Source organism: Mustelus asterias, chromosome 2 (assembly GCF_964213995.1).
Source record: "Mustelus asterias chromosome 2, sMusAst1.hap1.1, whole genome shotgun sequence".
NCBI classification, from domain to species: domain Eukaryota; kingdom Metazoa; phylum Chordata; class Chondrichthyes; order Carcharhiniformes; family Triakidae; genus Mustelus; species Mustelus asterias.
In genome coordinates this window covers 109,360,881-109,377,408 of record NC_135802.1, presented here as the reverse complement: position 1 = coordinate 109,377,408, position 16,528 = coordinate 109,360,881, and positions in this window count along the sequence as shown.

Genomic DNA, 16,528 nt, shown 5'->3' with positions numbered 1-16,528 from the left:
AGTTCATAGAATCATAGAATCCCTACATTGCAGAAGGGGGCCATTTGGGCCCGCACCGACAACAATGCCACGCAGGCCCTATCCCCATAACTCCATGTATTTACCCTGCTAATCCCCCTGAAAATAAGGGGTCAATTTAGCAAGGCCAATCACCGAAACCCACACAAAATGCATCAAAACACACAGACAGTTTTGAAAAATCAGAGAAGTATTAGTTATGTATTTGAAACATCTACAGTGACCTTGGACTTAGGCCGTAACTTCTGAGCTCCCAAGCATCGGATTTGGAGGGGTTACCCCAAAGATACAGTGGGGAATCTCTCTCAGGGCTTCACAGCTAAGGATTTACATAGTAACTGTCCAGAAGCACATACTTTCTCTGGGCAATTGCCCTGCATTTTGAACTAAAAATGTGATTTAAATCAATAATTTCAGATTGTTTCGACTGTGTTACACATTCTCCCTGTGTCTGCGTGGGTTTCCTCCGAGTGCTCCGGTTACCTCCCACAGTCCAAAGACGTGCAGGTTAGGTGGATTGGCCTAACTCTATTTCAACTCTATCCTCCCAACTCTATCCTCACTTGATGTCCACAAATACCTATTTACAGCATTAGCCACTAAAAAAGGTTCAGCAGTCTGAGCTCATTTCATCTAGTCGGGGAATGTTGAAGGTAAGTGCTGTGTTAACTACACTACTATGCTAGCTAGGATCATTTTAACTCAGCATGGACCTTACATTAAACGTGTGTTCTTCCTGATGTGCCTGACTCAGTCTTACACTGAGTGCAGCCATCAATTAGCAACTTAGAATCACAGAACCATAGAAACGCATCGCACAGAAGGAGGCCATTTGGTCCATAAGTCTGCACCAGCTCATAAGAACATAAGAACTAGGAGCTGGAGTCGGCCATCTGGCCCGTCGAGCCTGCTCCGTCATTTAATAAGATCATGGCTGATCTTTTTATGGACTCAGCTTCACTTACCCGCCCGCTCACCATAACCCTTAATTCCTTTATTGTTCAAAAATTTATCTATCCTTGCCTTAAAAACATTCAATGAGACAACGTCAACTGCTTCACTGGGCAGGGAATTCCACAGATTCACAACCCTTTGTGTGAAGAAGTTCCTCCTCAACTCAGTCCTAAATCTGCTTCCCCTTATTTTGAGGCTATGCCCCCTAGTTCTAGTTTCACCCGCCAGTGGAAACAACTTCCCTGCTTCTATCTTATCTATTCCCTTCATAATCTTATATGTTTCTATAAGATCTCCCTTCATTCTTCTGAATTCCAATGAGTATAGCCCCAGTCTACTCAGTCTCTCCTCATAAGCCAACCCTCTCAACCCCAGAATCAACCTAGTGAATCTCCTCTGCACCCCCTCCAGTGCCAGTATGTCCTTTCTGAAGTAAGGAGACCAAAACTGTACACAGTACTCCAGGTGTGGCCTCACCAGCACCTTATACAGCTGCAACATAACCTCGCTGTTTTTAAACTCCATCCCTCTATGAATGAAGGACAAAATTCCATTTGCCTTCTTAATTACCTGCTGCACCTGCAAACCAACTCTTTGAGATTCCTGCACAAGAACACCCAGGTCCCTCTGCACAGCAGCATGCTGCAATTTTTTACCATTTAAATAATAGTCCATTTCACTGTTATTCCTACCAAAATGGATGACCTCACATTTACCAACATTGTACTCCATCTGCCAGACCCCCGCCCACTTACTTAGACTATCTCTATCCCTTTGCAGACTTTCAGCATCCTCTGCACACTTTGCTCTGCCACCCATCTTAGTGTCATCTGCGAATTTTGACACACTGCACTTCGTCCCCAACTCCAAATCATCTATGTAAATCATAAATAATTGCGGTCCCAACACTGATCCCTGAGGCACACCACTAGTCACTGATCACCAACCAGAAAAACACCCATTTACCCCCACACTTAGCTCATTTGAAGTGTGATCCAGTTAGACTCACTCCCCAATCCTTTCCTCATATCTGTATAATATCTTCTCCTTCAGAAATTTATCTAATTCTGTTCTGGATGCTACTGTTGAATCAGCATCCATCAGCCTGTCAAGCAATTCATCTCAAATTTTAACTTGTTGAAATTAGTTTTCCTCGTATCACCCCGGTTCTTTTGCCTATCTTAAAATTTTAACTAGTGTGATCACCAGCCCCCTTAGCCTCGGACACAAATCCTGTAATGGCGAACGGACATTTGCGGGATTTGTGCGGGACTCCCCCCCCCCCCCCCCCCCATCCCCCCCCCACCCCCTGGGTGAAGTAACCAGGTTCACACCCAGAAAGAAGTGCATGAACTTGATTTCCATAAATCTTAATAAGTTATCATCTAATTACTGAGTCTGATGCCATAACATTTGCCCTAACATTCCTTCTCCCCCTTCAGTGGCGTGACGTGTGCAATGCCGGGGGAAATTCCAGGGGCACGAGCAGGGGGCAACGGCAGGAGGCATTGGCAGGTGGCATGGCTGGCATGGCCAGGGGGCAATGCCAGAGGTACATTGCCAAGGGGCAACCACTGACAGGGGGCACTGGCATGGGGGCTACCCACCTCAGTTGAGTGGGGTTCTCCTTCGGCATGTGGGTTTGTCCTCTTATCCATGTGGGGCATGTGTGGGTGGGAGGGTTTCACATCTGCATGTTGGGGGTGAGGAGGAGTTCACCTTATCCACTGAGGGGTCCCAATGTCCATGGGAAGGGCTCCCAAAGTTTGTTGGGGAACCCTTAAGTTCAACTTTGAGATTGAATCTCAGATTTCCAGTGTTGCTGTTGTGTTTAGGCCCCGCCCCTCCAGCTGGCTGTGTGATCCCGCCAGTACTCTGAAATTACACAGAGTGTTGTCTAATCAGGTGAGAAAAGGCCTCTGTGAAGCTGATGAGTTTCACGCAGCTTTTCTCACCTGATCCAGCACTCTGTGCAATTTTGGGGACATTGCACCTTAAATCCCTCTGGTTATAGGTTTTAAAGTTTATTTATTAGTATCACAAGTAGGCTTACATTAACACTGCAATGAAGTTACTGTGAAAATCCCCTAGTTGCCACACTCCGGCGCCTGTTCGGATACACTGAGGGAGAATTTAGCATGGCCAATCCACCTAACCAATACGTCTTTTGGACTGTGGTTGGAAATGCACGCAGACACAGGGAGAATGTGCAAACTCCACACTGACAGTGACCCAAGCCAGGAATCAAACCTGGGTCCCTGGCGCTGTGAGGCAGCAGTGCTAACCGCTGTGCCACCATGCCATCCAGTTAGTGACCCTTCAAATATTGAAAAGAGTTTCTCTTTATTTATTCTATCTAAATCCTTCATCTATCAAATCTCCCTCTTAGCCTCTGCTGTATGCAGGACAACTCCCTGCAACCCCTTCACACCTTTCCTAAAGTGTGATACCCAGGACTGAACTCAATACACCAACCAGGACCAAACCAGTGTTTTTTTTCTGGTTTAGCTGAACTTTCAGGCTTTTGCACGCAGTACACTCGCACAGACACACACACAGACACACACTCACACAGACACACACACAGACACACACTCGCACAGACACACACACAGACACACACTCACACAGACACACACTCACACAGACACACACACAGACACCCACTCACACAGACACTCGCACAGACACACACACAGACACACACTCACACAGACACACACTCACACAGACACACACACAGACACACACTCGCACAGACACACACACAGACACACACTCACACAGACACACACACAGACACACACTCGCACAGACACACACACAGACACACACTCACACAGACACACACACAGACACACACTCGCACAGACACACACACAGACACACACTCACACAGACACACACTCACACAGACACACACACAGACACACACTCACACAGACACACACTCACACAGACACACACACAGACACACACTCGCACAGACACACACACAGACACACACTCACACATATGTTATGAACTGTTTAGTTAGCCTCTCCTGATACATTCAAATATTTGTGCCATTGGTCTCTCTCCTCTTGCGCACATTTAAAAATTGTACTATTTTGTTTATATTGTCTTTCTTCATTCTTCCTACTAAAGTGATTCACTACACACCTTTTCATGTTAAATTTCATCTGCCACGTATCCACACATTTCACCAACCTGTCAATGATTATTGAAATCTATTACCATCTTCCTCACAGTTTACATGTTTGAGTTTTGTGATATCTATAGGTGTTGAAATTGTGTCCTATACCTGCAAATCCATGTTGTGAAAGATAATCAGAAACAGCAGTGGTCCTGTAGTACTGGATCTTAGAGAATACCAGTGTATGCCTCCCAACAGTTATTTGCCATCCCTCAGCCAAGTTTGTATCTATGTTGCTTCTGCCGCGTTGTCCCACTGGCTACAATTTTGCTAACAAGCCTAATATGTGTTTCTCTACTGAACACATTTTGAAAATCCATACATCCCTTGTCAAACAAGAGTGTACAGGGCATTGGTGAGGCCGCAGCTGGAATACTGTGTGCAGTATTGGTCCCCTTATATGAGGAAGGATATATTGGCATTGGAGGGAGTGCAGAGAAGGTTCACCAGGTTGATACCGGAGATGCGGGGTTTGGATTATGAGGAGAGGCTGAGGAGATTGGGTTTGTACTCGTTGGAGTTTAGAAGGATGAGGGGGGATCTTATGGAGACTTATAAGATAATGCGGGGGCTGGATAGGGTGGAGGCGGAGAGATTCTTTCCACTTTGTAAGGAAGTTAAAACTAGAGGACACAGCCTCAAAATAAAGGGGGGTCGGTTTAAGACCGAGTTGAGGAGGAACTTCTTCTCCCAGAGGGTGGTGAATCTCTGGAATTCTCTGCCCACTGAGGTGGTGGAGGCTACCTCGCTGAATATGTTTAAGGCGCGGATGGATGGATTCCTGATCGGTAAGGGAATTAAGGGTTATGGGGATCAGGCGGGTAAGTGGTACTGATCCACGTCGGATCAGCCATGATCTTATTGAATGGCGGGGCAGGCTCGAGGGGCTAGATGGCCTACTCCTGCTCCTATTTCTTATGTTCTTATGTTCTTATGTAACGGTCCTCTGGTATCATCCCTGTATCTAAGGAAGATTGGTTAGCACCTCTGCAATTTCTAACTCAACTTCCTTTTGCAACCTAGGATGCATCCCATCACATCAGGTGAAATACTGCCAGCTTTTTCTGTACCTCCTCTGTATCATTTGTTAAAAACTCATCCAATATCCCACTATTCTCATTTACCATAGCTTTGGTAAAGTCTTCTTCCTTGATAAATATCAATGCAAAATGATGTGCATTATGTGTGTGTCTAATAGTAATAATGGTAGCATTTCCTAGTTACATATAAAAAGACAGTTTTCAGCTAAAGATGAAATGCATTTTATCAAACAATACCTCAATTCTAAGTGCTCTGAATATATTAATTCATATTTTGTCTCCACTGCCCGTTATCACTTTTGAGGGGTGCTGCTTAGAAGCAGCATGAGAACAGACTTAACTCCACCTCAAAATCTTCTGTTCCAGCAAGGTTCAAAAAGCATGTAGTGAGGGTTGCTGACAGAAGAAAATTACAGAACACTTCACTAAATCAGACACTTATTATTAAGAAGCTAATTAATTTTCTGGTTCATCACATAACCTATGGGCACTATGCATAAAGCACTTCAGAATTTGTAGTCACAATAAATAAGAGCGAAGCTGTCATGACTCCCTGTGGTGAACTTGCTTGTGGAATGAAATATTTGAATGAAAAGGGTATGTCGTTACATAGTTAACACTTGTGAATGGTTTTGATGATAAGTGGAAGAATTTTTAATTTAAAAGCCAATGAGGGCTTTTATTAAACAAGGATCATAAAAGCTGATACATTGATCTAAACATTCTCTCATTTGTAAAGTAGTGACAGACTTTAAAAACAAAGCAATTCAGCCAACACAGACTCTTCTGGTTTTGTGTGAAATTACCAAGTATGAAACCTGCACAGATCTTTCATAACAATCAGCAGTAATAACACTCCCCGTTGATGCTAGTTATACTAGCTAGTTAAAGCTAAGAACTGAATTGAACTGTTGAATCATGTAGGACATCACTCTTGTATTCATTACCAACTGCTTCACGCACTCTTTTTATTTATCAAAACAGTTTACAAATACAAAAATACATTACACTTTCAAAATGCAATAATAAATTGTAAAGATAGCGCCTGATATAACAGTATGACCAATAAACATGCCTTTTTAAATACATTAGCACAAACAACATAGCACAGTAACAAACAGCTAGTATGCATTGCGAGTTATCCACAACTACAGTGCAATAAAAGTTAGGAAACAACGTAACAGGAATTGCTGCTTGTGGGGATTATTGCCGAGAGCAGCACGTGTTTCAATCCCATAATTGTCCTTGAACTGAGTTGCTTGCTAGGCCATTTCAGAGGGTATTGAAGATCAAGCACATTGGTGTGTGTCATGTTGGCCAGACCGGGTGAGGACAGAAGATTTCCTTGCCTAAAGGACAACAGTGAACCAAATGTTTTTTTTTAATGACAATCATTTCACGGTCAGGAGTAGACATTTAATTCCAGATTTTAACTGGATTCAAATTCCACCATCTGCTGGGGTGGTGTTTGAACCTGAGTCCCCAGAGTATTACCTTCGGTCTCTGGATTAGTAGTCCATTGACAATACCACAACGCTACTAACCACAGCTATGGACTAGGGCTATGTATTTTTTTTAATATTCACAGGAGAGCCAATTGTCTAGATATCCTGGATAATGGCACAGGAGTAAAACAGGTATGGTGAAGAATTTGGGAAGAGGGGCATGTAGATCTCCGTCCATGATAATACATGGTGCATGGTCTAGTGTTCCTATCATTCAATAATGTTCCATCTTAGTAACCTTTCACCCCCTTGATCATTATCATAGTTATCAGGGGTAGGCAGGAACGTGGAGTTGAAGTTCATGTCAGATCAGCCATGATCTATTGAATGGTGGAGTAGGCTCGAGGGCTGAGTGACCCAATCCTGCTCCTAAACCGTATGTTCAAATGTACTGTTCAATTGGACAGTATAGACGGGTTCAAAAGAAAAATAAATATGTTTCTGGAAGGCACAGAGATATAGGTTGTCCAAGGCGTGAGGTATTGCTCTTTTATAGTTGAAAGGCCAGAGCTGTTGTTTCTGCTTCACTGTGAGAAAGGTCCAATGTCTCATGAAACATATTTCACATAAATAAGGCATTTTATAATGTCAAGGAATGTTGTGAAGATGTTTGTGAAAATGGAATTAGATTGTTGAATTAAGATAAAATATCTTATGGTTTTGTAACTGCCTCATTATTCATTTAGAACATGTGGAGAAATAATGGGCAGAATCCTATTGAGCCATCGGGGGTCTTGCTTGCTGGCTGGACAGCCAGCGAGAGACTTACAGTATCTTTTTTTCAGGCAAAACTGCCAAATCTCACGCCAATAAGGCCAGTGGCAGGCCTTCCCCTGAAGTCAAGACCCTGAGAGTGGACGTCTTGCCTCCCGAGAGCAGCTGGCCAATTAAAAGTCAGCATCTCGTGCTCAGCAGCACCACTGGGGAGGGTGTGGCTGCTGCCGGAAGGACAGGCAACAGAGTCCCAGGATTGTGGTGCCACCCAGGCCAGAGGTAAATAATGGGGAGGGGGTGATCTTCCTTCTTGAACCGCTCTAGTCCCTGACGTATAGGTACACCCATAGTGCTGTTAGGGAGAAATTCCAGGATTTAGACCCAGCAACCGTGAAGGAACAGTTATGGTGAGTGACTTGAAGAGAAGCATCCAGGTTGTGTTTGCAGCTATCTGCTGCTTTTGCCTGTCTAGAGAATAGTGATTGTGGGTTTGGAAGGAGCTGCCTAAGGAACCTTGGTGAGTTCCTGCTGTGCATCTTATAGATGGTACATATTGCTGCTACTGTTTGTCAGTGGTGGAGGGATTGAATGCTTATGGAAGGGGTAGCAATCAAGCAGGCTGCTTTGTCCTGGATGGTGCCGAGCATCTTGAGTGTTGTTGGAGCTGCACACATCCAGGGAAGTAAAGGGTATTCCATGACACACCTGGCTTGAGCCTTGTAGATGGTAGGCAGGCTTTGGGGAGCCAGGAGGTGAGTTGCTTTCTGCAGGATTCCTAGTCCCTGACCTGCTGTCATAGCCACAGTATTTATATGGCTGGTCCAGTTAAGTTTCTGGTCAATGGTAACCCTCAGGATGCTGATAGCTTGTCACCTCTGGGAGGAGGGTACCTCGTTCAAAGGCACATTGGGAAGGGGGGGAATTATGCTGAGAATCACCCCCTGCCTTGACGCTGACCCCCTGCAGCCCTCTCCTTGCAGCCCCAAACCTTTTCAAGAGCAATTAGGGATTTACAATAAATGCTAGTCTAGCCCACGTCCCATGAATGAATTTTTAAAAAGCTGGCCACACAGTTTGACCTGTCGTGTAAGCTGCATGGCAACAGGCCTACCTGCAGCTGGGCTAATCCCAGTGGTGGTAGAATGAGGTCCTTGAGCTGTCATTACTTGGCCACTTAAGGGCCTCAATTGACGGTGGGGTGGGAAGGTTGACCATAGACCTTCCCACCTAGAACATAATTCTGGTAGGAGTGGGAAGGCAGTGGGGCGCTGTTACACCATTATCCCAACTAATTAGCTGCCTTATCCCCCCCTCCAACCTCGTCACCAGAGAGAGCTAAAGGTTCCGGCCAATTAATGTTCAAATTCGACTTTGTGATCTTGTGAAACAGCCCATTTCATGAAATGGCCAATTTGTATGAATAAAAAATAAAATTTCATTCACAAATATATAACCTGCTTAAATCCATTTACTATCCTCTTATGTTTCACCCAATATAATTTCCAAACTATTCAGATATAGCTTATATTCATCAGTGATTTCAATAGGGCAAAAAAGAAAGAATTCCTACAAGCATAATGTGTCTGTTCAATGTACATTTCAGATTCATTGTGACATCCAAACATTTCAAATTCATTGGTTTAGGTTTTGTTATATTTTATTCAGTATCACATTTGCAGCCGAGCCATTCAGATGGCTTATATGTTTACAAGAACAGTATAAATACAATGTATACATATTTAATCTGTCAGCGCTGGTCAATGTTGTCACAGAATTTGTGGTTGTGACAGACACTGTTGCAGCGGATACCTGCTTGCAAGCAGGAACTTTGTCTTGATAAGCAGTTACTCCTGTGGTGACATCTCTGGAAGCCTTGCTCATCACCAACACTTTGAGTGCATGCAATCTCAGAGGCTGAGTTGTTCTGTTAAAATGTCTTCTTTACTTAGTCCACTGTACTGCACAAATTCAAACTGATTCCTGGTAATTTTACCTTTCACAATCCCATTAGTTGTTCCAATGGTGTAATCAGTTCCATCTGCTGCCAGCACCACACCTCTAATACATGGTGGGTCACCTTTGCTGCAGACAAATGTTGACACTGGGACAGCCACATTGTCTTCAACACCAACAGCCCAAAGTGACTGTGTGTTGCATGCCACATCTGCTTGGCTCGCTGCGCATCGCCTTGGTGTGCCACCTTCCTTACACATCTGGCAGGATGAAATTCTTCATCACATACAGGGCCTGCTCAGGGTCAGTCATGGAGGATGGACCGGGCGTGTCTTAGGATCATCCATGTTGAATGATTGTAGGGGCAGCTGCATCTGAGATGTCCACGTTAGGTGGTCCATAGAACCATAGAAAATTACAGCTCAGAAACAGGCCTTTTGGCCCTTCTTGTCTGTGCCGAACCATTTTATGCCTAGTCCCACTGACCTGCACTTGGACCATATCCCTCCACACCCCTCTCATCCATGAACCCGTCCAAGTTTTTCTTAAATGTTAAAAGTGACCCCGCATTTACCACTTTATCCGGCAGCTCATTCCACACTCCCACCACTCTCTGCGTGAAGAAGCCCCCCCTAATATTCCCTTTAAACTTTTCTCCTTTCACCCTTAACCCATGCCCTCTGGTTTTTTTCTCCCCTAGCCTCAGCGGAAAAAGCCTGCTTGCATTCACTCTATCTATACCCATCAAAATCTTATACACCTCTATCAAATCTCCCCTCAATCTTCTACGCTCCAGGGAATAAAGTCCCAGCCGATTTAATCTCTCTCTGTAACTCAGCTTCTCAAGTCCCGGCAACATCCTTGTGAACCTTCTCTGCACTCTTTCAATCTTATTTACATCCTTCCTGTAACTAGGTGACCAAAACTGTACACAATACTCCAAATTCGGCCTCACCAATGCCTTATATAACCTTACCATAACACTCCAACTTTTATACTCGATACTCCGATTTATAAAGGCCAATGTACCAAAGGCACTCTTTACGACCCTATCCACCTGTGACGTCACTTTTAGGGAATTCTGTACCTGTATTCCCAGATCCCTCTGTTCAACTGCACTCTTCAGAGTCCTACCATTTACCCTGTACGTTCTTCTTTGGTTTGTCCTTCCAAAGTGCAATATCTCACACTTGTCCGCGTTAAACTCCATTTGCCATTTTTCAGCCCATTTTTCTAGTTGGTCCAAATCCCTCTGCAAGCTTTGAAAACCTTCCTCACTGTCCACTACACCTCCAATCTTTGTATCATCAGCAAACTTGCTGATCCAATTTACCACATTATCATCCAGATCATTGATATAGATGACAAACAACAATGGACCCAACACCGATCCCTGCGGCACACCACTAGTCACAGGCCTCCACTCAGAGAAGCAATCCTCCACAACCACTCTCTGGCTTCTTCCATTGAGCCAGTGTCTTATCCAATTTACTACCTCCCCATGTATACCTAGCGACTGAACCTTCCTAACTAACCTCCCATGAGGGACCTTGTCAAAGGCCTTGCTGAAATCCAGGTAGACAACATCCACCGCCTTCCCTTCATCCACTTTCCTGGTAACCTCCTCGAAAAACTCTAATAGATTGGTCAAACATGACCTACCACGCACAAAGCCATGTTGACTCTCCCTAATAAGTCCCTGTCTATCCAAATATTTGTAGATCCTATCCCTTATCACACCTTCCAATAACTTGCCCACCACCGACGTCAAACTTACTGGCCGATAATTTCCCGGATTTCTTTTGGAACCTTTTTTAAACAAGGGACCAACATGAGCCACCCTCCAATCATCCGGCACCTCCCCCGTGAATACTGACATTTTAAATATGTCTGCCAGGGCCCCTGCAAGTTCAACACTAGCTTCCCTCAAGGTCCGTGGGAATACCCTGTCCGGTCCTGGGGATTTATCCACTCTGATTTGCCTCAAGACAGCGAGCACCTCCTCCCCTTTAATCTGTAAAGCTTCCATGGCCTCCCTACCAGTTTGCCCTATTTCCGTAGACTCCATGCCCGTTTCCTCAGTAAATACGGATGCAAAAAAACCATTTAGTATCTCCCCCATCTCTTTTGGTTCCATACACAGTCTACCACTCTGGTCTTCAAGAGGACCAATTTTATCCCTCACTATCCTTTTGCTCCTAACATACCTATAGAAGCTCTTTGGATTTTCCTTCACTCTGTCTGCCAAAGCAACCTCATGTCTTCTTTTAGCCCTCCTGATTTCCCTCTTAAGTAGCTGTCATCAATGGTGGATGGTCCTGGGACTCGCACAGGATCTTCTATGTTAGATGGTCCAGGAGCTGACACAGAGTCATCTGTGGTGGATGGTTCTGGGGCAGCTAAGGATTATCCATGGAGGAACTTATATTAAGTTTACACCTTCTATCAACTACCATTTGTGCCTTTGTGGACAAACTTGCTTTCCCAAACTTATAGGCTGGTATTTTATGACCTCGCTCGTTCTGCGAGCCACGCCCACCCTGATTCCAGGGCCGGTGTGGCGGTAAAATTCTGGCCATAATGTCTATGCTGTTATTGAGCAGCTTAGCACATGATATTAAGCTTGTTCACTGCAACACGCTTGTCCAAAGATTCCTGAAGGCAACAAGACATATGAGATACTTGCCTTTATTAGCTGAGGCATAGAATATAAGAGCGGGTAGGTTATGATGGAGCTGTATAAAATGCTTATAAGGCACAGTGAGAGTATTGTGTGCCGTTCTGGTCACCAGACTATAGGAGGATGCAGAGGAGATTCACCAGGATGTTGCCTGGGCTGGAGCATTTCAGCTGTGAAGAGAGGCTGGTTAGGGCAGAGACACAGGTTAGATAGGAAGAGCCTATTCCCCTAAGTAGGGAGGTCAATAACCAGCGGGCATAGATTTAAGGTAAGCGGCAAGATATTTAGAGGGGATTTGAAGAAATTTTTTTAACCCAGAAGGCAGTGGGAATCTGGAACTCACTGCTTGAAAGGGTGCTAGAGGCAGGAACTCTCACAATATTTAAGAAGCAGTTAGATGAGCACGTGAAACGCCGTATCATACAAAGTTATGGACCAAGTGTTGGAAAATGGGATTAGAATAGATAGATGCTTGAATGGCAGTGCGGACATGATGGGCCGAAGGGCCTCTTTCTGAGGTGTAAAACTCCAAGGCTTGAAATGTTTTTCTTTTTTGAACAGATTTAAACAAAATTCAAAAATATTTTTAGCAAAACAAGAGGGGGGGACATATATATTGTTACTCATATCCAAGATTCTGTTTGAAGTTGGTAGGCGAATGGAATGATTTGCCACAGGTTGTGGTTGAGACAAAATGCGTTGTATCTTAAAGGGGAATTTGATAAGTTTATGGAGCAGAGGAAGATACTGAGCTATGCTGGAAGTACAGTAGTTTCAAAATGCTGTAGCAAAGAGCTAGCACAGACATGATGAGTTGAAATATTTATTTTCACACCATAAATATCTGTGGCTCTGCTCAGCATTTAAAATACTTACCACCAAGGGTACTTTGTCTGGTTAATCATGATGCATTTGTCAGTATTAATTGTAATACAGAAGTTGATTTAACATAATCAATGTGCACTTAAATCCACGGGGAGGTGGGGGGGTTGGGGGGGGGGGCGTTGCGGTGGGGGGGAAAGTTACTGACCTACTTTAGTTTCTTCAAAACTTCATTGGGTTATGCAAAAATAATTTGCTTCAGTGATGCTCATGTTTGAAATTAATAATGCATGTTCATTTATTGGACAGAAAGTAGATGCAAAGTACAGTTATAGTGGAATGGCAAAATAAGTGTGAGGCCCAGTGTTAAATTGGTGGAGAGTGGATGTTAAGCATGTGGGGCATTGTAAATCAGGCACTTCAGTAGACTTAGCATTTATAATCTCTATTTAAGTGGCTTACTTTTTAAATACGAATAAGCCACTATTCTCAGAACACTTTTGTATTCAATGATTTATAAACCTCTCGCAAGTAGATATTACAAACCATTACTTCCATAATCTTAATTTATTAAATCAAATATCCCCAGTTTGAAAATTTGCATCTACTAAAATATAGATATATTAAATCTTTATTATGTCAGTCATTATTTATTAAACAATTTTATGAAGGTTTTATTTGATTGTGGACATCCTTATAACATGATGGCAATTATGAATTTAATGGAGTATAAATAGAACATGTAGTGCAAATCAATGAAAACCTTGCAATGTACCATGAACTATCTGCATCCGTTCTTGTATTGTCCACCATTATTTTTCTAGGGTTGTGGTGGGGAAGGATTTTAAAATCATTGGAGGTAGAAGATGGTGAACCTTGTATGAATAGTTACAAGTAATGCATATCTATTAATGGCAAATAATATTTGGATCAGCACTAACCAAAATGTCCAAAGGGGATATATCATAGAACTTGAACCTAAATAAGGATTTATTAACCAAATGAAGTTATTTAGTTTTAGTTCCTGTCTTTTTTACTGATACATTTTTCATTCTGTTAACAGATTGAATTCTTCTTAGCTTTTAATTGCTTCACAGTGTTGCAGTTATTGTACGAAACTTCGAGATATAATCACTGTGAAATATAATCTTTCCTGAATGCTGGAATATAACCACAGTGATGGCATCAGAGTCAATTCACAATCCATGCATCAAGACAGTTTGTAGTTTAAATTAACCTATTTCAATCGAAGTAGCATTTTCATTTAAGCATTGCAACCATTTACTTAAATCACTGATATAAATAGAATGGATGAGGAGGCAGCGTGAATGTGATTATACTCCCGGGCACGCCATCATTCATACGTGACTTTGTTCCTTCATGAGAAATAACACTTTTTCGACCATGAGATATAAATGATGAGGTTGTAAATCCACTGCCCCCTCCCAATTCTGGCAAAAGTCTGATCCTAGAAATGGGCCTAGGACCTGGATATTCCAGGAAGCTGAGTCGCTGCTTACCCTTCTGACCGATGACCACATGGCGCGGGTACTCATCTCCAATATGTAAATGTGGTCACCTTCTCCAGACCCCTTCAACAGGTCTGAGTAACGGTCTGCAGTGGGCACTTCTGCAGTGGCTCCACCAATTTTCAGGACCTGCATCCCTTTGTTTCCCCTTATCTATTCTGCACTTAGATTATAAAAGCCCAATTTTCAGCCAGAACATTGCATATAAGCTATGCAACCTACCTAAGTAGTCAGCCTCTTTTTCTGCTAATTGATGCTCCTGTCTTCATGCTGGTCTCTTCTCAGTCCGAGACTGAACCCATGAGACTCAATTACTGATCACTTTGCATATGATCAGGCATAACAAGAATGTGACCCATAAATACCATTATAACACAAAAGCTACTGTTTTGTGTTTCACTCAAACTTAAAATGATGGACGAGGCAGGATTCTGAATAACATGATAGAATACAAAGGAATTAAGATATAAATGGCTTAACTGAAACTACCATGATAGAATTATTCTAATTTTGAATGTTGACTCTTTTGATTTAATATCAGTCTCTTTAGCAAAAAATAATGACAACTTCGTAAACAAATGGGAGTTCATGTGCATAAATCTTCAGAGATGGCAGGACATATTGGGAGAGTGGTTAGAAAAGTAAATGGAATCATGGATTTTTAAATAGAGATATTGAATGCAAAAGCAGTTGAATTATGCTGAACCTTTTATAAAACTCTGGTTAGGCCACAATGAAAATAGAATATCCATTTCTGGTTACTGCACTGTTTCTGGTGTAAGGACAGCAATCTTCCTCCATGCCTTATCTCAGGGAGAGGCTTTCTTTGACCACCATAAGATGTCTGCCTCCAGAGGCAGCCTCATGGTATAATCACTCACATGGCTACGGAAAACCAAAGGTGTCAATCAGACTGGTTACATTTCAAAACCCAAAAACACACTCCAAGAAGTATTGAGGGTCTTTGAAAGGATGCAGAGGAGATTTACAAGAATAGTTCCACAGTGAGAGATTTTTGCGATGAGGTTAGATTGGAGAAGCTAGGTTGTTTTCCTTGGAATGATAGAGATTGAGATTGAGATTTGATGGAGGTGCACTCGATTATCACAGTTTTGGAAAGGTAGACGTAGAAAAGCTCTTCCCATTAGTTGATGGACTAGAGGATATGATTTAAGGATTTTGACAAGAGATGCAGAGTGAGGAAGAGCCTTGTAATGTAGTGAGTAGTAATGACCTGGAATTTGTTGCCTACGCAGGTGGTGGAATTAGAGATGATCAATGATTTCCCCACAGGAAATTGGATAGGCAACTGTGGAAATAGATTTGCAGGCCTCCAGGAATAGAGTGGGGAATGGGACTGAGTGGATTATTCTACGTAGAGCTGGCTTGGATCCTCCTGTGCCATTATGACTCTCTGACTGTATAAATTCCTGGGATGTCCTTCCGTCTAGGGTTTCTAGGAAGATCGACCAGGTTTCATGTTTCTTTTTTACCAGGGGCTCATCTCCAAGCTAAAGTGATATTTTGGAATGTTAAAAGGAGGGAACTGGAATCGTACAGTTATTAAAGAGCAGGATTTTATTGCTTGCCAATTTTTCTCCTCTGTGCTTTTTCCTTCATCTGAAGACACTGAAGATTTAGATACAAACCTGCTACATTAGGTCATCACCCCATCATGCAGTCTTGGGATTTCTGGGCTTTGTTATAGAAATGATGTGGGAAAGAGCATTACGGGCACACCCAATTATGTTTAGTCGTTCCCTGGATGCCCTTGAGGACATTCGAAGTTAATACTGTAAGCCAGATCAGCAAGAGGTGTCCGTTTCCTTTCTCTGAAGGACACCAACCAATTGTGTTTGCATGCTTACTTTTATTTGGTGCCAAACCACAGATTCATAAATTAAACTAATTACCTTTCCTGAATACCTTGGTGGGATTTCACCAACTCACAACTATTTGGCTATAATATTAATTTGCTTCCCCGTTCACCAATGGGATGGACAAGTACAAAGACATTCCCAAAGACAGCTGCTGATGCCACATGTGCAGAGATCCTCCTGAGATTGGAAGCTCTGAGGAAGACTCGGGAATGATTCAAATAGGATAGGTAAGATTTC